The 22,519-nt window shown below is 51.3% G+C and overlaps 1 non-coding gene across 1 annotated transcript; it reads right to left on the bottom strand.

The window, feature by feature from the left end:
* Positions 1 to 19,967: 19,967 nt before the first annotated feature.
* On the bottom strand, positions 19,968 to 20,101 carry LOC125137038 (small nucleolar RNA SNORA31). Its single transcript, XR_007137347.1, has one exon. It is a non-coding gene; the product is annotated as a small nucleolar RNA SNORA31 (small nucleolar RNA).
* Between the last annotated feature and the right edge of the window lie 2,418 nt (positions 20,102 to 22,519).

Here is a 22,519-nt window from a genome sequence, read left to right as displayed (position 1 = left end):
ATGTGGAATTTCCCAGGCCAGGGATCGAACCTATACCACAGCAGCATCCTGAGCTTCAGCAGTGACCAACCCAGATCCTTAACTGCTAGGCCACCAGGGAACTCCAACCTGTCTTGTCTTTTAAATCCACCCCCCTTGGGCCATTTTCCTCAAGCCCTCTTCCTAATCTAGTTTGTGCCACCACCACCGCTGCCACCCCATCTTCATTTATTGGAATCACAGTGCATAATTTAGGTTTCTGGCATGCAGTCAAGGACTGAGGCAGGAATAGCCTTTAGCTGAGAATCATGAGATCTGGCGCGTTCCCAGGTGTCAGGGAATCCACTGTGTAGAAGCCTTGCTCTGCTTCTCTTGAGCTCAATTACTTGTATTGGATACATAACATTTGAGGTGCTTTCCAGTTCTGGTGACGAACACTGAGCTCAGGCAATCTGGGGACTTTGGATAAGTTACTTCACCTCTCTAAGCCTCAGTGCATTTCACTGGAAAATATGAGTCTACTTTCTTTTTTATTGAAGTAAATTTACGATGTTTCAGGTGTACAGAACAGTGATTCAGATATACAGGCACACATATGCACAGATTCTTTTCCACTATGGGTTATTATAAGATATTGAGTATATTTCCCTGTGCTATACGGTAGGTCCTTATTGTGCACCTACTTATATATACAGCAGCATGTATATGTTAATTCCAATCTCCTGGTTTATCTCTCCCCTGCCCCCAGTGTCCATCAACAGGTGAATGGATAAAGAAGATGTCACACACACACACACACACACACACGCTAGAACATTACTTGGCCATAAAAAGAATGAAATAATGCCATTTGCAGCAGCACAGACGGACCTCGAGATGATCATATTAAGTAAGGTGCCTTCTTTCTAATTTCGTGAAAGGAATTAATGAGTTAGTCAATGTATAACCCTTGGCACAAAGTAAGTGCTCAAATATCTAAGGGTATGTATGTGTTGTGGTGAAACTTCCGATAACCTACTATCTCCAGATGCAAAGACCAGCCCACCTGTCCTGCAGGTGTTCCCATGGTGACCTGTGACCTGGAGCTTGGTGGGGTCTTCTAGCTCTCGGTGTTACCACGACCCTTACTAACACTTTGATCTTCAGCTCTACCTCTTGCTCATTTCTTTTGAGGAATTGGAAGTGGACTGGGTTTAAAACACATTTCCCCCCCAAAGTAACTTAATATTTTCTATATTTGTCAGAGGAAACACCAAACTGCAATTGGCAAGAATTTCGAAGCTGTACAGGGCATCTTTGGGAGTTTAGCTAATAACATGATCTAAAGAAGTTTTGCCATTATTTTTTCTTCAAGTCCATAGAAAATGTGATATTTGCTATTGAAAAATATCAATTGGAAGAACAGGGAAAGTGCTTCCTAGAATTTCATTGACCTTTTATTTCCTATTTCCTATTTCATGCAATTTTTGACATAGAAAACAGAGCGAAATTCCATCTTCTGGATCACACTTGATATTTTTCTCAAAATGGAAATAATTTTCTTATTATTCCTGGTCTTTTGAAGTGTGGCAGACACTCTCCCCTAACCAATCGCTTCTGCCTAAAGCGACAGGACAAAGTCACCACCCCCTTTCACTGTCCCCTTGCACTAGAGACTCTGAGAGCGTCACCTGGCGTTGCTGCTTTTCTACAGGACCAGCTCAATCTGGTTTGCAGTTTTTCCAACCCTCACAGCACCCCTTCCCTGTGCCTCGCCCTCCTTGAAGACTCTTCCCTTGGCCAGGCTGAGCCCTCCTGGGGATGGAGGGGGGCTGCACCCTCCCCTAGGAGTCTCCTCTGTGATGGGTCTAAACCCCTTTCAAGGCTCTCCCGCCCCTACAGGAGGAAGCTGCTTCCTGCAGCTGCTACCTTAGAAATGCCTTAGGGTTGTATTTTTACCCTTTAAGTTACCCAATTAACCACCCTGTGTATCAAATTCTCTCTAACTCCCGAGCATGTGTTCTGTCTCCTGTCCCCACTGACTCCCTTGCATCAGTCCTCCTGGTCCTCGGCTCCAGGCTCAGGTGCATTGCTGGACATCACTGAGCCTCGTTTTCCTGACATGTGAAGTAGAAGGACAGGTAACAGGACACCATCAGCACGGAGGGGCTTTTTAGGTTTGTAGCCTGGGAGTCCCCTCTTGCGGAAGCTCCCTGCCCCCTCCAGGCTGGTGAGGGTCTGCTGAATCGTGATCATGTGACTCCATATACTTTGCCCTTCCATTCACTCAGCCAGCACGTGCTGAGGGCTGTTAGGGACTGTTTGCGTCCCTCAGCATTCATGTGTTAACTGTATGAATTCGTGTGTAGCATCCCCAGTGTGACTGTATTTGGAGATGAGCCTCTATGGCGGTAAAGGTACATGGAAAGGCGGCCGTCTGCATGCCAGGAAGAGAGCCCTCCCCAGAAACAGAACCGTGCTCGAAGCTGCTGCCTGGACATCCAGCCTCCAAAATGGTGAGAAAATAAATTTCTGTTATATAAGATTCACCACCCCCATTCCGTATTATTTTGTTACGGCATATGGAAGGAACTTGAATGGCCATAAAATTTAAAAATAAAAGAATAAAGGGCAATTAAGTATGTTTTTTTTAAAAAAAAAAAAAACCTCATCATCCTCAGGCTTTTAGAATGTTTATGTAGATGAGGCTCTATTTGTTTGCTTACCTGGTGAAGGTTCTGACCTTTTTTTTTGCCTTTTTTTTTTTTTTTTTAAGGCTGCAGCCACGGCATGTGGACATTCCCAGACTAGGGGGTGAATCAGAGGTACAGCTGCCTGCCTACGCCACAGCCATAGCAATGCAGGATCCCCAACCCACTGAGTGAGGCCAGGGATCGAACCTGCATCCTTATGGATACTAGTCGGGCTCATTTCCGCTGTGCCACAACGGGAACTCCTTTGACTTACTTTTGAGAGACGTAATCTGACTGACTGGGGAAAGGATCCTCCCGTGTCCTTCTGGAGAAGAGTCTGCAGGGATGCGGCTGGCTGCCACCAGGGAGACTGCTCAGGAGGCATGGGTCGGCTGGGAGGCCACTGTAGGTATGCAGGCGATGGAGGCCTGCTGGCCACAAACTCATGGGCGTGCAGCTCTCGTGTGCAGGTACAACCAGCAGATGCTGATCGTTTCCGTTCAAACCCATCGTGTGTCATGCCTGGCACACAGCAGATGCACCGTCCGTGTTTGCTGACAAGGAATGGATGAAAAAAAAGAGTGGCTGAGAGCATTTGGCAAACTTTGCAAAAGTCCGCGTGGACACGGACTCTGTTCTCAGCCAGAGGCCTCTCTCCGTGGTCTGAAGCACCACTGGGGAAGCCCCAGCTGTGGCCCAAATCCCATTCCTTGCAACAGGTCTCCTGGGTCACGGTCAACAACACTCTCTGGCTTCCCTTGACCCACGCTTGTGTGCAGTGGAGCAAAGGTTGCCCTCCTGGGGGACCCTCCTGCTATGAGGGGCTGAAGGATGGGGCAGCAATTAGACTCTCTGCCACGTCCCCAGTTCTCACTTCCCTTTAGTGCAGAAAACTCATGAGAAAGTCAAATTGCCTCCTTCCACACTGTTTCCAGAATCTGGGAGCAGGGCGGGGGCAGGGGCAGGGGCGGGGTGGCATCGTCCTTATCTCCTTGGGAGTTAGGTCAAGCATGAGGGAGGAGAGCGAGGTCTGGCAGAAAGCCCCCCCCCTGCCCCAGATTCCACCATCTCACCACGTTGGGGGTGACTAACCTCTTACATTCGTGGCTAAGTGGGTTCTTCTTCAAAGCGCTCTAAAATTAAAGAAAGAAAAAAAGGCGAAGACAGAGAAAGAGGAACCACTGTGTTTACATGGAAAGTGGTTCCACATTCCTGCTGTATGGAACACAGAGTGTCCTGGAGTCGGCAGTTACCTGGCCGCGTTCCCTACCGTATTATAGAGCAGGGGAGCCAAATTTCCTTCTGGGTGTCTATAAATAAAGTGCCTCGTCCGCAAGCAATTAGGTGGAAGCATTTTTCCGACCAGCGTACATATGAGTTTCATTTCTCCACAGGAGGTACATCAGATCGGAGATGTTAGTTTAAGTCCACTGCTATGTGTAATCATAATAACTTCTTCACAGCATCTATTTCCCCTCTTTCAAACGTTCCCCTCCCCCTGCCTCAGTCTTGGTTTTATGTGGAAATTCTACCTAGGAATAGGCAGGCACCGCATTCCAAAATTCTTTCAGTTTAAGACATTTAGAATGGTAAGGGATTTAATTTCTTCTGATGCATGTTGAATGCTCCATTTCTGGTCTCCTGGGATGGCTGGTAGAGTCTCTTTTTTTCTGAAAATAAAAGCTAAGCAAGAGGCCATATTGCCCTTTTCACCTTGTCTGCTAGGTAGCTCAGTGCCAGCAACTGCTTAATGCCTTATGGTTAGGGCCTCCATGTCCTCTATTTTCCAAATTCCTGACTTACCTTTCATTATCCTTCTTCCAAACCTAAATATAAACATAAGCTTACCCATCATGTCTTTAGAAAGAGGCAGGATACAAAAAATTAATAGTTTTTAAATAGTTTTTATTTTTAGCAGCTGCTGTTCTTAGAATGAAAGGCCAGGATGGATGAAGCACTGGATGTGGACTCACAAAAAAAGGACAGAAGGAAGGAGAGAAGGGAAAAGACCTTTAATGGGCCCAGACTACGTGCCTTGCATTATGTTAGCACTTAACAGAATTATTTAAAAAAAAAAAAAAAGTAAGATGCACAGAAGATCCTTTAAGGCAGAATGGCTGAGTCATGCCTGGATCCAGGTCTCTCTGATTCCATAGCTGAAGCATCTTTATATACCATGTCACTCTCCAAACAGCAAATGGGAAAAAGGCCAGCCAGTAGCAGAATATACCTGCAAACACACAGCACACAGGCCAGAGAGCAAGTTTGGCAGATATCAACAGGGAGTACCACAGGGATTGGATTTTTAGGTTAGAAGGTTAAATAAAGCAAACCCAAGGCATGCATCCATCTCCATCCATCCATCCATCCATCCATCCATCCATCACTTTCAAACTCTACTGCTCTGGTGCTGGAGTGACCCTTTGGAATTATCCCCAGTTGAGCCAAGGACCTTACACCCCAACATCAACCAGTCATTGAATGCAGATGCCCCCTGGGAATTGAATGCGACTTGTAGGAGGTGGGTGTCTACAGCTGAGGGAAACCAGCAGAGAGCGACTCAGCTGAGAACCTTTGGCAGCTGATGGTCCTGGCAGGTGGGGGAATGCAGGTTGCCAGCCTGAATAAGGGCCTCTGGGTGGCACTGCACAGGCTCCACCACACCCTGCTTTCTTGTTCTCTATTCAATTATTTATTCATACTCTGTGCTTCCTCCACTAGAACACAGGCTCCGCTTCCCTGTTTCGTTCACTGCTGTGTCTGCAGAGCCTAGAACAGTGCCTGACCCACTACAAAATTCTCGGAATGAAGGACTGGATAGATGCAGCGGTGCTACTCACCAGGCACTACGTGAAATTTAATAAACAGGACAACCCAAGAGGTCAGTGCTATTATTCTTGTCCTACGAAGTTAGGAAACAGAGCTTAAAGAAGCCAAGGCATTTGCCCAGTGGCACACTGAGAGGAGTGGTTAAGTCCAGATTTCCAGGATGCTGAAGGCTGCTTCTTGGCTGCAAATGTTCAGGGGGACACGGAGCCAGACAGGCCCTTTCAGGTCCAGCCATTGGTCCCCCTTGGGATTTAACTTGAGAGACTCCACCAGACTGCACGGGCCTCCGCTCCTGCCTGGGAGGGGCGAGCATCCCATGACGTGGTCTTCTCTGTCACCTCCCAAGTCCATGTGTCCGCCCAAGTGATACTCACACTTCATGCCTCTCAGGGACGTAGAGTGTCTGAACCAGAGCTCAGAAAACGGGTCCCCTATCCGGTCTCATTAGGTGGCAGCGCCATCCACAGAGCTTCTCAGGTCACATGCTTAGGGTCACCCTTAATTGCTCTCTTTCCTTTGTCCCCTATATCCTTCAGCAAGACCTAGTAATTCTGCCTCCAAAACACATCCCCAGTCGGCCCATTTTACTCCGTTTCCACAGGCTCCTAGGCTGACCCACCATTGCCTTCTCTCTGGACCACTCACCGCAAGAGCCTGCTGACTGTTGTCCCGCCTCTTCTCCACCATGTCCCATCCTTCCACCTGCCAAATGCATCCTGCCAGGAACTGAGAAGGGTGAGTTCCCACTGTGGCTCAGCGGGATAAGAACCTAGTATCCATGAGGATGTGGGTTCGATCCCCGGGCTCACTCAGTGGGTTAAGGATCCCGCAGTGCCATGAGCTGCGGTGTAGGTCATAGATGCTGCTTGGATTCCGGGTTGTTGTGGCTGTGGTGTAGGCTGGCAGCTGCAGCTCCAATTTGGCCCCTTGCCTGGGAACCTCCATATGACACAAGTGTGGCCCTAAAAAGAAAAAGAAAAAAGGAAAAACTGAGAAAGGGCTGAGAATTCACCCTCCTTGGAAGCTCACAAATTGGCAGGCTGGTTTCCTGGATGCTAACAGAAGACCTGAGACTCCTGGGTCAGAGACAAAAGACTGGGTGGGTCCCTCACAGCAAAGGCAGTGGGAGGTGTCAGCATGGGCACCAAAGCTTCCCAGAGGGGTGACACAGATGAGTCTAGGTGAACACCTGCTACGCCCTGGGTTTGCATAACAGGAGAGGACTCTGAGTTGGGGGACTTGCCATGTTACAATGAGCGGTAAAGGAAGTCTGCTGTTTGTCATGGATACAAACATGGCATGGATATTGCTTCCTGTTTCAGGCTTGCTCCCTTCAAACACGACCCTGAGAAACAGCTCAGGTAAAGAGCGGTCAGGAGTTCCCACTGTAGTGCAATGGGATCAGCGGCATCTCTGCAGCCCCAGGACGCAGGTTCGATCCCTGGCCTGGCATAGTGGGTTAAAGGATCCAGCATTGCCATAGCCGCGGTGTACGCTGCAACTGTGCTTGGATCTGATCCCCTGGCCCAGGTACTCTATATGCCGCGGGGTAGAATTCAAACTACTTAACATGGCCTTCAAAGCCCAGAGCAGGTGGCTCCTGCCTGCCCCCTGGCCTCCCCGCCTAATCCCACTCCCCTCATTTGCTCTGTGCAGCTGCACTGGGCTCTCCCATCCCACTGGTCCTGTCCCATCCCTTCACGTGGTGGGCTGCTCCTTTACTTCTGGACCTCATTTCCTGAAGGGTATTATCACCAACCATTCCAGCTACTGTTGTCTCCTCCTTGTATCATGTCTGCCATGTTCTTTTTTGCCTTTCTTGCTTTTTTGGCCGCCCTGCAGCATATGGAGTTCCGGGGCCAGGGATCAAAGCCAAGAAACAGCTGCAGCAATGGGGCTCCATGTACTGGGCTGGGGATCAAACCTGTGTCCTGGGTGCCACGGAGACACTGCCGCTGATCCCGCTGCACCACAGCAGGAACTCCCCATCTGCCGTACTTCATTCCAAATGCTTTCACGCTCTGAAACAGCCTTTCCTTATAATCGTGCTCCTTCCCCTTGGATGTCAGGACCTCATCTGTCTGGTTCCCCGTTATCCACCCTGGGCCTAGAGCAGGGTCCAGGTGCTAAACGAAGACTGGGGGGAAACCTAAAGGCAGGACTGGGAGAATCCCCAGCTCAGGAGCCTGGAGGCTCTGACTGCAGCCCTAGGGGTGGGAAATGCCAACCAAGAAGCATCTCGGTGATTTGGAAACACAAAACTCAGCATGCCTCGGCTTAATACCAGGGTGCAAGTGCCGCATGACTCAACGCTGTGCCTCACACACGAGGCTTCTCTTTGCAGTGGCCTCCGGGAACATCAGTGGGGACACCGCGACAGGATTGTGGGGGAGGCCAGGGAAGGCACAGCCAAGTGACGGCAAGCCTTCCTAAAGGCCTTCGGAGTCAACGTGTGCAGGGAGCAGGGATCCCTTCGAGGGCGTTCTCGGCTTGGCCAACACAAAGCCATCAGGCTGAAGGCAGTGGCAGCTCGAGTCATCCAGGTGGTGAGTGACCCACGGGGGTGTCTCCTAGACCCCTGGGTGCCCACAGCTGGAGGCTGAAGAACACCAGAGCCTGAAAAGAGGACTGCACATATTATGAGAAGTTGGAGACCGTGAGACGGCGTCTTCTCAGAAGATGACATGACAGAGGGACAGGGGGCTGATGAGCAGAGGGGGAGGAGGGGTCAGTGGTCCTCGCTGTTGGATGCTGGAGATGCCAGGCAGAGGAGGCTGTTCGTTAGCTGAGGCAGCAGGGCACATCCCCGAACCTCTCTGAGCCTTTGTGAGTGACAGCTATTGCCACATACAGTAGCAGCAGGAGGCCCTCCGAGACAGCACATCTCTCCCCTGGACCTGATGGACAGGCGGCAGGGCGGGTGCTCTTTATAACTCAGCGGCTGCTCTTTTCAGCCGCTAGAAGATGTCACAGAATCAGCTACAAAACAGTGGCTGGGTTGCCATCAGGCAGCTGGGAAGGTGGGTGGACTTTGCTGTGAGCTGGAATCCAGGTCAGAGGAATAACACGCAGCCATTACTTTAGCGCTGGCAACGCACGAGGCAAGTCCAAGGAGACCCTGTATGTGTCTATTTGTCCAACACACCATGGACACCTACGGGTCCCAGGTCTGAGCTGGGTTCTCAGGACAAAAGATATGAGACCCCGTGGCACTGTCTGCTGGACAGAGGAGGCCAGCTCTGCACTCGTGTGCCAGGGCCCGGGTGCCAATGGCAGCGAGCGTGTCCCTCTCCAGCGGGCCTCAGCGGGCTTGCTGAGGGGAGGGGGGCACGGTGGTCTCTGGAGCACACAGTCGCCTCTGGGGACAGACTGCTACACATCTGCTCCTGGAGGTCCTACCTACCTCTGTAAGGGGTACAGAGGATCCAGGCCAGGCTCCCTGAGGATTATGGACTGTGGCACATCACATCTCTGCCCCCTTGTCCGGGGAGGCCTGACTGTGGGGTGTGGCTGCATCCGTGTAAAGCCATAACCTCCAACCCGCCTCCCTGCGTCTGTCATGGGTTCCCGATCTGAGAGACATTCGTTCACCCCAGGAGAACATACATTTCATTTCAAGAGAACTGCAAACGCAGAGGGCAGCCACGTGCTGACCTCTCTCGGCCTTTGTCACTGTCAAAGAGCTGGGGATGCCAGGAGCTGAGGGGAGGGTTAACAGGCCAGCGGTGTGGCCAGCAACAGAGAGCAGTCCCTTCAGGCTGGAAGGCTCCAGATCCCTCTGCTTCCTGCTGGGGAAACTGAGACCCAGAAGGTGAAAGTGACTGGCCCCAGGCTGTCAGGGAACCAGGGGGGGACCAGGGCTCAGAAGTCCCAGGATCCCTGTGAAAATGGCTGCCCCCAAAAATGCTGACATTGCTCTTAAAAATCACCCAGAACCCTGACTTATTTTTTCTCTTTTGGCTACCTCTGGGCATATGAAGTTTCCAGGCCAGGGATCAGATCTGAGCCACAGCTGTGACCCACATTGCAGCTACAGAAATGCTGGATCCTGAACCCTCTGTCCTTAGGATCAAACCTGTGTCCCATCGCTCCAGAGATGCCACCAGTCCCGCTCTGCCATGACGGGAACTCCAGCACTGATTTTTTAAAAGCACACCTACTAGGGAGTTCCCTTATGGGGCCCATTTAGGATCCGGTGTTATCACTGCAGTGGCTTGGGTCACTGCTGAGGTGTGAGTTCGATCCCTGGCCCAGGAATTTCCACATGCTGCATGAGTGGTCAAAAATATAAAATGAGTAAGTAAATGAATAAACCAATAAAAAGCAGACCCACTAAGTTAGAACATCTGAGGTGGGGCAGGAGCCAGAGAATCTGAATTTTGAAACTCAAAAACACCCCAGTCATTGGACGGGTCAGCGCGGGCCTCGCAGCCACTCAAGGTCCACCTGCTGGGTTTCCTCCACTTGCCTGCCAGGTCTTTCGCCTCCTCCACCCCGGGTGGAGGACCTCACCCAGGCCACGGCCCTCTGGCTCTTTGTAGGGTTTGGCCCATTGCTGGGGTGAGGAGGGTGGCTGGGGGGGTTGGGAAGCGACCAGAGGCAGCAGGAGGGGAGGGGGTGTTTTCTACTCATGGCTCCCCCACCCCCACTGGGCAGGCACTGGTCAAGGCCACGGTGGCTCCATCACAGCCTCTCTTACACCTCCTCCCCGCCTCATCCCTTCGGACCCGGCCACAGTAAGAGTCCCCCTCCGCTGCCAGCCCTGGGGCACCTCGCCACCCTTGACTCTCTATAGCTCTGCCATACCCTGTCCTCCATCCCTTCATTCCTCTGTCTCCGTGTTCTGCCATCAGGTCCACCCGTCCCTCCGTCTCTGTCAAAGTGGAGTCCACCTTGACCTCCAGCCCCAAGAAGAAGGCTCTGGAATCTGACCGGGAAGGGAGAATGGGGGAAGGTCACCCTCCCAGCCTGTACGAGCTTCTGGATGCTGTGATTCCCGAGCGGAGCCTCAGGGGCCAAGCGCAGGTGAGGAAGGAGGGGGGGGGGCGGGGGGCAGGGGGGGGCGGCACTGGCATCACAGCAGGCGGAGGGCCTGGCCAGCCATGCAGATTCCCAGGAGTCCAAGAGAACCGGGTGGGAGGAGGAAAGAATGGGGGTGACCCAGCCGGGGTAGGGGGGTAGCGAGGCAGTCCCAGGAGGCCTTCACTAGACTTCCCAAATCGGTGGAGGGCAAGTTCTGACAGCCCCACCCCACGGGGGTGACGCTACCCCTTGCCTTTCCAGGAATCAGAAGATGCAGGGCAGTTCCTGACCCGCTGCCTTGCCTGAGCCTGGGTTTCCTGGCCCATAACGCTGGGGTGACAATCCCACCAGACCCCCTCCTGGACACCCGGGGCAGACTTGTGAACGCTGAAGCGCTTTGCAAACTATAAAGTGCTGGCCCCAGGGAGCGGTGATGATTGTTATTTAGGCAAGAGAAACGAACAGGGCTGTCGGCTTTTCCGGAAATGCCGGCTTCCTCGACACCCCGAGCTTTCTCCCAGGCTCCGGCCTCCCCTGATCGAATAACCAAACCTCCAGGCTGCTCCCCAGACAGACGGACGCCTACTGGCGTCTGCAGCGGCCCGGGGCTCCCAAGGCAGCTGCACCATGGTTCCCCCACAAAAGCAGAGTGCTGCAAATCTATTTTCAGGCTCTCTGATTAGGTGATGACAGCTCTGGTTTTAGCCAATTAAATACCATTTTCATTCACATCTATTAGGCCCAGAGATGGGGGTGTTTGTTTTAGGAGGACTTTCCTCCCTGCAAAGTTCTGTCTTCTCCCTGTTTCTGTTTCAACCTCGGCTTAATGGTCCTCCGCACGCAGGGGCTCAAGCTCCATCTGTGATAGACGCTGGGGTCTGGGGACACATCTTGACCCTGAAGAGTTCAGGATGTGGTGGAGAGAGAGAGAAACCTGACTATTCCTCTAATGGTACTGAGCTGACACTTGACACCGGTCCCTGTCCTCAGGGAGGTTCCACTTTAGTGTGTGAAAACAGTGAAATCGGATGCTTAAGCAATGTGCTAAGAGATGCAGACAACAGAGCTCCCTTGTGGTGCAGTGGGTTAAGTATCTGGCACTGGCACTGCAGCGGCTCAGGTCACTGCTGCGGCACACGTTTGATCCCTCACCTGGGAACTTTCATATGGCAAAGGCACAGAAAAAAAAAAAAATTGGATGATCACACTTGAGCCGTGTGCAAAAGCCCTGGCTAATGAATCTGTCTCCCTCTCAGAGCTACTTCTATGTAGCAAAACAGGGCGCTTGATCATGAACTCTAGCCAGATAGGCCTGCATTGGAAACGTCAATCTTCCCTTCTATAAAATAGGGTGATGATAATAATAGTTGAGCCATTGTGGCTCAGCAGGTTAAGAATCCGACTCGTGTCCATGAGGATGCAGGTTCGATCCCTGGCCTCGTTCAGTGGGTTAAGGATTTGACATTGCTCTGAGCTATGGTGTAGGGCACAGATGCCGCTCAGATGCAGTTTGCTGTGGCTGTGGCATAGACGGGCAGCTGAAGCTCCAATCTGACCCCTAATCTGGGAGCTTCCATATGTCACAGGCGAAGCCCTAAAAAAACAAAATAATAGTAATAATAATAATAATGATTTCTGATATTCAGTCTGGGGAACAGACCATGATGGAAGATAGAGAATGCATATATATATATATATATATATATATATATATATATATATATATATACATATATGTAGGACTGGGTCACTTTGCTGTGCAGAAGAAATTGGCACAATCTTGTGAATCAACTATAATTTTTTAAAAAAAGGGAAAAAGACAAAAATAATAAGAGTTGGTGCTTTGTAGAGCTGTGACAAGGAGACAGTGGGCTCGTTTGATTGCTCCTGCTGGGGTTGTCCTTGTTCCTGGACGGACCTGGGTCCCTCGGAGCTGTGGGGCTGGGCGAGGGCTCTACGAAGAGATGGCTGGATGAGCGGGCCTAAGAGAGGGAGCTGAATGGCTCCTCGTGTTTGACAGCTCAGTGTTGAGGTCAACGGCACAGGCCAGGAGCAAAGAGTTTCTTTCCCACTTCCACCTCCTCCTGGCCCCTTGGCGCCTTAGTTTTCCTACCTGGAAAATAGGATAATGGGGGTACCTGGGTCTAACTGCTGCCTCCATCTTCACACGGCCTTCTCCTCTTTCTTCCTCTTCTGACCCCTGAAAGGACACTTGTCACTGGTTTGAAGGCCCACCTGGATAATCCAGGATCATCTAATCGTGAGATTCTTTTTTTTGGTCTTTTTCTTTTAGGGCCACACCTGCAGCATATGGAAGTTCCCAGGCTAGGGGTCAAATCAGAGCTGAGGCCTACGCCACAGCCACAGCCATACCAGATCCCAGCTGCACCTGCCCCCTACAGCACAGCTCACGGCAACGCTGGATCCTTAACCCAATGAGAGAGGCCAGGGATCGAACATGTGTCTTTATGGATACGAGTCGGGTTCGTTACTGCTGAGCCATGACAGGAACTCCTTCATCTGGAGATTCTTAACGTAATTACACCCACAAAGACCCTTTCACCAGTGGACGGATTTTGGTGGGGGGGGGGGGCCGTCATTCGCTGACCACGGGTGAGAGGGTCTCACTCTCTGTAGGTCCCTCATCTGGTGCCCAGCTCTTTAGGGGTCACAAGCATCTACTGAATGAACTTGGCAGCAAAGTGGAAGGAAGAGTGAAGCAAATGTGACCTCTGCTCTGACCCGCCGGGGGACCTTGGGGGTAGGTCATTGTCCCATCCAGTTGTCAGGCTTTCCTCAGCAAACTCAGCAGGTTGGGTGCATTGCGTCAGTAACAACCTAAAACCGAGGCTGGGATATGGCTTCAGAGTTAGACCTGGAGGCCTCCAGGTGTCAGTGACCAGACAACCAGGGAACCCGACTCCCCTTCCAGTCAGTTCCCCCCAACTCCCCCGTGGCAGGAAAGGCAGCCCCTGACAAGCCCCTGGAGACAGGGCAAGAAGGCATGTGAAGCCTCAGAGGTACCTGGCTGAGCGTTTTAGCTGAGTTAAGTTTCTCAAAGATAAGCGTTATTCCCATTTTTCAGCTGTGCACACTGAGGCTCCGAGAGATCAGCCCCTCAACCAGAAGCCACCCAGCTGGTGTGGGTCCACATCGCAAACCCTGCTCTTTGCGGGGGAAATCTGGGTCTGCGGCAAGGATGCTGGTGCAAATCCAGTATCTGGAGGGCTTCTGATGGATGGCCTTTGTGCCAGGCGCCGTGCTCAGTGCTTATTTAACTGCATCATGAACCCTCGGTTTGTGTTGTTATGATGGTCCATGTTTTACACATGAGGGATGGCGGCTTCCACAGCTTCCGGACGTTAAAGAAGCCACAGGCCACCTGCTGAATCAAGAAGCACCCTGCAGCCAGAGCCCAGAGCTTAGCTGTCTGCTTGCTGCTCACGGAGACACAGGGCTCAAGGAAAGAGGAAGAAAAGGCAGGTAGCACCTCTCTGCCTCCTCTCCCCCTCCTCAGGTGGGTGACTCCCGTATCAGGCCAGCACCAGTGGGTGACACACTGGCAAAGCTACGTGAATCGAAGACTAGAACGAACCGCGGATGACACCTATGCCTCGTGCTCTGACGAAAGACGTGGAAACCGGCCAGCAGCGACCCTCGCAACTTAGTCCCATCATTGCAGAGTCATTCGACTCCACAGTAAGATCCTCTAACCCCTCTAATGCACCTTGCAGTTCATGCACCCTCTTCTACACGACATGCCCTTTGGGGGATCTTTAATGGTTCGAGGCTGATCTATCATTGCCTTCTGGGTATGGGTATATCGCTGTGGATGAGGACCTGGTGAGGGACCCAGAGCCTCTGGCCCAGGACACATCTTCCAGCCTCGGGAGAAGGAGAGGTTCAAACCCCTTGAGCTGCTACATCTCAAGGTCTTTCTACGGAGTGCATCCTGATGTGTTAGTTCTCAGGCGGACTGGCACCTGCACCCGCTGACCTATGGGTTGACATATATGCAAATTTTGAAAACCCTATTGTTGATCTTGATGAGACGTGTATGTGTTTGAGGCAGAGGGCTCCCGCTTTGCCTCTCCTGGCTTCGGGTGGTGGCTGACTTGGCTTGTGGCCACGTCACCCAGTTTCTGCCTCTGTGGCCACATGGCCTTCTGCCCCCCTTGGGTCTCCATATCACTTCCTGGAAGGACACCAGTCATGCTGGATGAAGGCCCATCCCACCCCAGTGTGATCTACCCTTAACCCATTACATCTGCATCCACCTTAGTTCTAAAAAAAGGGACTCTTTAAAAAATGATACGAATGAACTCATTTACAAAACAGAAACAGACTCACCGACATAGAAAACAAATTGAAGGAGTACCTGTCATGGCTCAGTGGGTTAAAAACCAGACTAGTATCCATGAGGATGCAGGTTCGATTCCTTGCCTTGCTCAGTGGCTTAAGGATCCGATGTTGCCACGAGCTGTGGTGTAAATCAAAGATGTGGCTCAGATCGGGTATTGCTGTGGCTGCGGCTCGGATTTGACCCCTAGCCTGGGAACTTCCATATGCCGCAGGTGCAGCGCCCCCCCCCCAAAAAAAAAGAAAAAAAAAAGAAACTTATGGTTATCAAAGGGGAGAGGAGGTGGAAGAATAAATTAGGAGTTTGGGATTAACAAGTACAAACTACTGTCTATAAAACAGAAAAACAACAAAGTCCTACTGTATAGCTCAGGGGACTACCTTCAGCGTCTTGTAATAACCTATAATGGAAAAGACTCTGAAAAACTACATAGATTATATATATACATACATCTACATGTATATATCTGTGTATAACTGATCTGTTTATACCTGAAACCCACACAATATTGTAAATCAAGTATATTTCAATTTAAAAAAAATAGTGGCACTCTGAGCCTCTTTAAAAGACGTGAATGGGGAGAGGGGGCAATATTTAACTCAGCACAAGGCCTTAAAGAGACAATGGAGTCCCTCGCATTTTTGCAGCGGGGGAACTGAGGCCCGAAAAATCAGGCGTTTCTCCCAGGTCCCACTGTCAGCCAGGGGCCCGGCTAGGAGCAGTTCCAGGATTCCTGACACCACGTACGGCCTCCAAGGAGGCGCGGAACAGGTGCCACCAGAGCCCGGTCTGTGAGAGTCCGAGGCGAGCCCTCCACCCAGAATGCCCGGCCCCGCCCACACACCTGCACATGCCAACCGAGGGCTTCCGGGGCTGGCCGCTCACCACCCCTCCAGCGCTGCCTCCCCAGGACTCTCTCTTCCTTCCTACTGCCAGTAGGACCCAGTCACCAAGGGAGACAGGCCTTGGTTAATTTTTTTCACCCTTCAAAAAAATAAATTCATAAATGGTCCTTGGCAAGCTGTTTACTACTCGGCTTTAATGGCCTGTTTATTACCTTGAGCCCGCGTCTGTTAACACGCCCCCTCGTCCTTTTCCCTCATTAACTGTCAATTTGGAGGCCAGTTTTGGCATTAACCATGCCTGGGCCTAAATGGCTGCGGACAGTTGATTTTATGACCGAGGCTTGTCTTGGAAACGCGGGACCTGTCGTCAAAGGAGAACCGCGAACCGAGGGGTCTCGGCCGCGGGCAGCGGTGGGGCTGCGGGCAGAAGGCGGGGCGCATAGGGCGCTGGGGGCGCCAAAGATGATTCGCCTTTCTTCGGCAGCTGAGGGACTGAAGCATGTTTAGAAGGTTTAATTATGGAAAGAGATGGAAAAAAATCTCCGAGCTGGAAAATCGGCCCTCCTACGAATGCAGAAAAGCAAACACCTCTTTGGAAGACAACCCTGACAGGTCCACGCTGGGGCTGAGACCGTCCCCGCTTCCCATCCACGCTGTCCCAGCCTCACCGGGAGCAGAGGACACAGAAATGATGAGAAATGGCCTTGACCCCAAGAGCACCTGTCCAAGGAGGAGACGGACATGTCCACAGGGGAGCTCGGGGAGGGACAGGGCAGGGGCTGGGCGCTGAGCTCCTCAGGGCCGGTCAGAGATGGTTCCGCAGACGGCCTGGCGTGAGCCCGGAAGGATGGGCTGTGCATCACGGGCAAAGAGAAACGTGGACATGTGGAAGAGTGGGGTGCAGGAGCATCTCTGTTAGGGTTCCAGCCCTCCATGGCACAAAGTCCAAATAGGAAGGGACAGGGTCATAAGTAACCCCCTGCCACCTTCTCTGGTCACCTCGAGTTCCAGCCACACCATCTGCCGTGGGTTGAACAGGGTGCCCCCAGAATCCGGAACCAGCACCTCAGGACGTGACCTTATTTGGAAATCAGGTCTTTGCCGATGCCTTCGTGAAGATGAGGTCGTATTGGAGCAGGATGGGCCTCAAATCCAATGACTGATGTCGTCATAAGAAGTGGGGGGGGAGTTTCCATTGTGGCTCGGTGGTAACGAACCCGACTAGGACCCATGAGGATGCAGGTTCGATCCCTGGCCTTGCTCAGTGGGTTAAATCATCTGGTGTTGCCGTGAGCTGTGCTGTAGGTTGCAGATGTGGCTTGGATCTGCCATTACTGTGGCTGTGGTGTAGGTCGGCAGATGCAGCTCCGATTAGATCCCTGGCCTGGGAAATTGCATATGCCACTGGTGTGGCCCTAAAAAGACAAAAGAAGAAGAAGAAGGAGTAGGAGGAAAGGAAGAGAGAAAGGGAGAGGAAGAGGTTTAAGCCACCCAGTATTGGTTACGGCAGCTCTAGGAGACCAAACACCATCCATCCTTCCCTTACACAGCTCCAGCCCCTCAGGCCCTTCCAAACCTTCTTTATTGTTTAAAGATCCAGCCAAGGAGCTCTGGGCTAAATGGGCTAGCTGGGAGTTCTCTTGTGGTGCAGTTGGTTAAGGATCTGGCCTTGTCCAGCTCCTAACCCTAACCCTAACCCTAACCCTAACTTGCTGATATGGTGCAGGTTTGATCCCCGGCCCAGGAACTTCCACATGCCTCAGCACAGCCAAAAAATAAAAGGAAAACGGAACAAACAAAAAAGGCGGGGGGAGTTCCCATTGTGGCTCAGCAGGTTAAGAACCTGATACAGTGTCCGTGAGGATGGGGGTTCAATCCCCAGCCTTGCTCAGTGGGTTAAGGATCTGGCGTTGCTGCAAGCTGTGGTGTGGGTCACAGATGTATCTTGGATCTGGAATGGCTGTGGTTGGGTCGTAGGCCGGCAGCTGCAGCTCCGATTTGACCCCTAGGCTGGGAACCTCCATATGCCGCACGTATGGCTGTTAAGGAAGGACGAGGGAGCTGAATACACTTCTAATTTCACTTCCTTAAAAAAAAAAAAAATCCCATCAAGTTACAGTAAAGGGATTTTTAAAGACATTTCCACAAGGATGGGAGGGAAGGAGAGGAGAAAAGCAGGAAAGCTTGACTCTCACGATGCTCATGCATAATCTGGGTGCTGCCTGCTGGGCTCAAAGCATGACCTCCACGGGGGCCTCCAGGGCAGCTCCCACCATCAAGGTCCTGAGCGACAAGCCTGGCCTGCTTGCCACTTGCTCTTGACTTTGAGAAGATGGAGTTCCTGCTCTCCCGGGCAGGGTCCAGGTCCAGCCCAGACACTCGTATCCACTGTTCTGCTTTGACCTACTCCTGAGCATGTGCACAGGAAATACAGGTGGACAGCTGCCCACCCCATACCTGGCTCACATGGCGGCCCCTCCGATGCCCCACGAGGGTGCCCTGGGCCTGACTTCCCCTCCAGGGAGTTCCCCGGAAGCTGAAGCAAGCGTGTCTTGAAGACGATGCCCAGCTGCAGCTGGAAGCAAGCACGTCACCCTTTTGCATCACCAGGTTCAAAACTAAACAATACATTGGGGGAAAGCTCCCCTGTGGTGCAACAGTCTAAGGATCTGGCATTGCTGCAGCTGTGGCACAGGCTGCAACTGTGGCACAGGTTCGATCTCTGGCTCAAGAACTTTCACACACTGGAGGTGCAGCCTGAGAAATTTAAAAATATTGGATAGATACCCACACAAATGGTAAAGCTAAACACAGGTTAGTTAGAGAATCTTCAAATCTTCGGATATAGGGGAGGGAGGTGGGCACAGCTGAGAACTGCACAGGGGACCCGAAAAGCAGCCTTTCTCCAGCTGGAGGTGCACGTGAGTCCCCTGGCTCCGCAGGTCTGGGAGGGGCCAGAGGTGCTGCCTTGTCAACAAGCTTCCAGGTGAGGCTGCTGCTGCTGCTTGGAGGACCACGCTGAGTACCAAGACTCTGAGTTACTGGTAATGTTCAATTTCTCAGCCCAAGTAGGAGCAAATGGGTGGGCATTTTCTTTAATTTTCTTTAAGTTAGGAGTACACCTCGTATGCTCTTGAGTGCATTTGCTCTGCCTCTGAGTTAAAAACGAAAACAAAACACCTTCTCCTAGACGGCCTCCTTCCTGTTCTCAGACCATGCGAGTGGCACCTGTGCTCCTGGGCATGTCCTCCAGGGGTTACAAACTCCAAGTGTGACAAGACCAGGCAGGTGACATTCTCCCACCAAGGTCACATGCCTCAAACACGCCAGCTATTAAGAGAGGACTAATTGGCACTGGCAGGAATGTGAACCCAGACTGCCAGATCGAGCTCTTTTAAGAGAAGCTGTCTATTCAGATATTTGTGTAAAATCTGATTTTATCCCCCAAGACCGCACGGGCTGCGAGGGGTCTGTGTGTCACAGAGGCTCTGACCCAGATCATGACGGATCTTGAGGGTTCACTCGACCCTCAAGCACACATGGGGTCCTTGGCGAAGGGGCTTCTCTGTAACCTGGACGGTCCCGGCATCAGCAAGGACAATAATGAAAGCAAGCACTTAGGCAGCAATTATCCTGTGCCAGGCTTGGCTCCAATTGCTTTACATGTATTAACTTATTTAATCCTCTCAAACTGTGTGCCAGGCACTGTGCTAAGCTCTTCAGGTATTTTTAATGGGCAGAATCCTTGCCAAAATGCTCTGGTGATGGTGTAGGCCCCCCTTTTACATGTGAGAACAGCTGAGTCTCAGAGCCGTCGCTTGCTAAGGTTCCAAAGCAACCTCGTAGCCGGGATGTCAGGCCAGGGTCACGTTCCCACCCACTGTGCCAGGTTACACACCACCACTTAGCTCAACCACGGTGCTCGGCTGACTGACGGGTCTACAGAATGTGACCTATTCCTCCCTCAACAAGCCTTGTAACCTTGGGCAACACAGGCATCCTCTCTCTCGCTTCAGCTGGCACACCTGCAAAATGGGCTTAACAACGGTGCCTGGGTCCCTGGGATGGAATGGGGATTTAACTGGGGAAAAGTATTTGGCTCAGACCCTGGGTCTGGAGCTGGCTAAACAGCAGCAAATTTCATTGCTATGATTGCCTGTTTTATTGATGTCAATTTTTTTTTCTTGTAAACTTAAATGCTTTGGAGTCAAGCCGACTTTTATGTTCACAAGGTTACCTGTGAGTTGCAAAATATTTTCCCCCTGTATTCCCCCATTCAATCTGGGCTGCCACAATCAGACAGACAGTAAGCTCAAGGATACTTTCTTCTTGCATTGGTAGTGGAAACCCGAGGAGCAGACAGCAACGGCTCCAGGCCTGTCAGATAGATGCATTTGGTGTTAGTTTTTCTCACGACCACAGCCGTGATGCCGAAGTGGTCCTTCCCATCTATAATAGCTCTACCGTCTGTGCGCACTACAATGCACTCACTCCCGTCCCCACTTGGGGTTTGGAGAGCCGTGTATCCAGGGACACTGCCGGCCAAAAGTTGCTGGAACGTGAAAAGGGACGGAGTTCCCGATGTGGCGAAGTGGGTTGAGAATCCGCCTATAGCAGCTCCGGTCACTTCAGAGGTGTGGTTCCACCCCGGGGCCAGTGGATTAAAAAAGCTGGTGTTGCCGCTGCTGCAGCATAGGTGACGCTGTTGCTTGGATTCAGTCCCCGGCCCAGGAACTCTCATATGTGGCAGGTGTGGCCATACATTTTTTTAAAAAATTAAAAAAAAAAAAAGAAATTTTTGAAAAGGGAAAAGGGAAAATTGTGGCAAAGGGGAGCACGAAAGACGGAGGAAGAAGGGGAGGAACTAAAACTCCAGCAGGAGATGTGTTGTCAGATCTTCCCAGGGAGAAGGAGCCCACAGAACTTGGCTGAGCGCCTACTGTGTGCAGGAGTTCAGGCTACCCACGTGACACAGGTCATATCTCATCACACAGGTCATAGCTCTCTCCCGAGGGGGAGGCGTTCCCACCCGACTTTGACAAGAGAGGACACGGAGGCTTAGTGTTAGCAAGCTGCCTGGTCAGCCTGCTGGCCCTGGGCATGAATGCCCCTCTGTCGGACCATCTCAGCTTGCAGGCTGTTGGGAGTTTGGAAGAGCTTCTGCCTCGGTGCTCCAGGCTCTCATTTACCGCTTCTTCCCATGCCTTGTCCTCCTGGGCTCCTGGCTCAAAGGAAGACCCAGCTCCTGAAACCGACAACTCACCACCAGGAAGGGACCCCACCCCCACTCCACTCCCCCACCCCGGCCATTGATAAAAATCACCCTTTGTTTCTAAAATACTTTGCCCACGTTAATCCCATTAATCTAATTATCCGAGAAAGCAATGAAAAAAGAATTTTTATTTTGCCATTTACAAAACAGTTTTGCTTATCTCACAGAAGCCACCCAGCAGGTATGCGTCTTCTCTTCACCGGACCCTCTGTTACCTGTAGCCTCTTGGGAAATGGAATTACTGCCCCCACCTCAAAGGCTTCCTCAAAGCACAAGGGGACCCATTCCTTCAAACAAGAGGACTCCTGTAAAACCTCATTTTGGGGCTTTCTCCTGGCCTGAAACTCAGAGCACCGGAAAGCAGAAGTACCACTCTGCTGTTCCCTTGGGGGGTGGGAGGATCCCTTTTTAATACCAAAATTGTTTCTGTAAGGCCCCACTGGATTACAGGAATTGTTCACGTGTCCTGGATGGTAATCCTTTGCTTGTCAAAGTGTTGCCATTGTCTTCTTTCCGTCTGTGGTTTGTTTGTTGAAGGTGAATTTGAACAGCAAGCTCTGGATGTTCCCTAAGTCGCGTTTACCGATTTTCCTATCATTGCCCTTCTTAAATCTCAATTAGAAAAGACTTCCTGAGCTGGAGGAGTTTTTAAGAGTTTTGAAACTTTGTCTTTCTTATTTACACTTTTATCTGGATCGGGTTTTTGTGAGTAACAGCGTGGCATAAGGACGCATTTTTGCTTTTGTCCTCCTATGGGTACCCGTGGCCCCAGCATCTTCTACAGACGAGATCTTCTCCTGCTGGTGGCCCGACATGTCGTTTGCAGTCAGATGTTGGGTTATCAGATGTGCTTGGGTTTGTTTCTGAGTTCTCTATTCTGCTTCCCCAGTCAGGTTGTCTGTGCCAATAACCCACTGCCATCATCCACATGGCTCAATAAAAACCCTCCATGTCTTCTGGGCAAATTGCCCCACTTCATGTTTCTTCAGGAATGTCCTGGCTATTCTTGCTTCCATAGACATCTTAGAATCAGCTTGTTCAGTTCCTTTAAAAACCCAGTTGGGATTTTGATTGGCACTGGATTAAGCCTATGGCTCAATGTGGGGATATTTAAGATGTTCAACATATCAAGTCTTCCTAGCCATGAACTGCAAATATTCTCCACGTATTTATGATCTCTTTAATGATTTTCTCTAACGTGATACACTGTTTCTCTATGAAAGTCTTCCCCATTTAAAAAAGAATTATCTGGGAGTCCCCGTTGTGGCGCAGTGGTTAACGAATCTGACTAGGAACCATGAGGTTGCGGGTTCAATCCCTGCCCTTGCTCAGTGGGTTGACGATCCTGCGTTGCCGTGAGCTGTGGTGTAGGTTGCAGACGCGGCTAAGATCCCATGTTGCTGTGGCTCTGGCGTAGGCTGGCAGCTACAGCTCTGATTCAACCCCAAGCCTGGGAACCTCCATATGCCACGGGAGAGGCCCAAGAAATGGCAAAAAGACCAAAAAAAAAAAAAAAAAAAAGTTATCTGTAGGTGCCTCA

The sequence above is a fragment of the Phacochoerus africanus genome, chromosome 9 (assembly GCF_016906955.1).
Source record: "Phacochoerus africanus isolate WHEZ1 chromosome 9, ROS_Pafr_v1, whole genome shotgun sequence".
Taxonomy (NCBI): Eukaryota; Metazoa; Chordata; class Mammalia; order Artiodactyla; family Suidae; genus Phacochoerus; species Phacochoerus africanus.
This window is presented reverse-complemented; position numbering and strand designations above follow the sequence as displayed.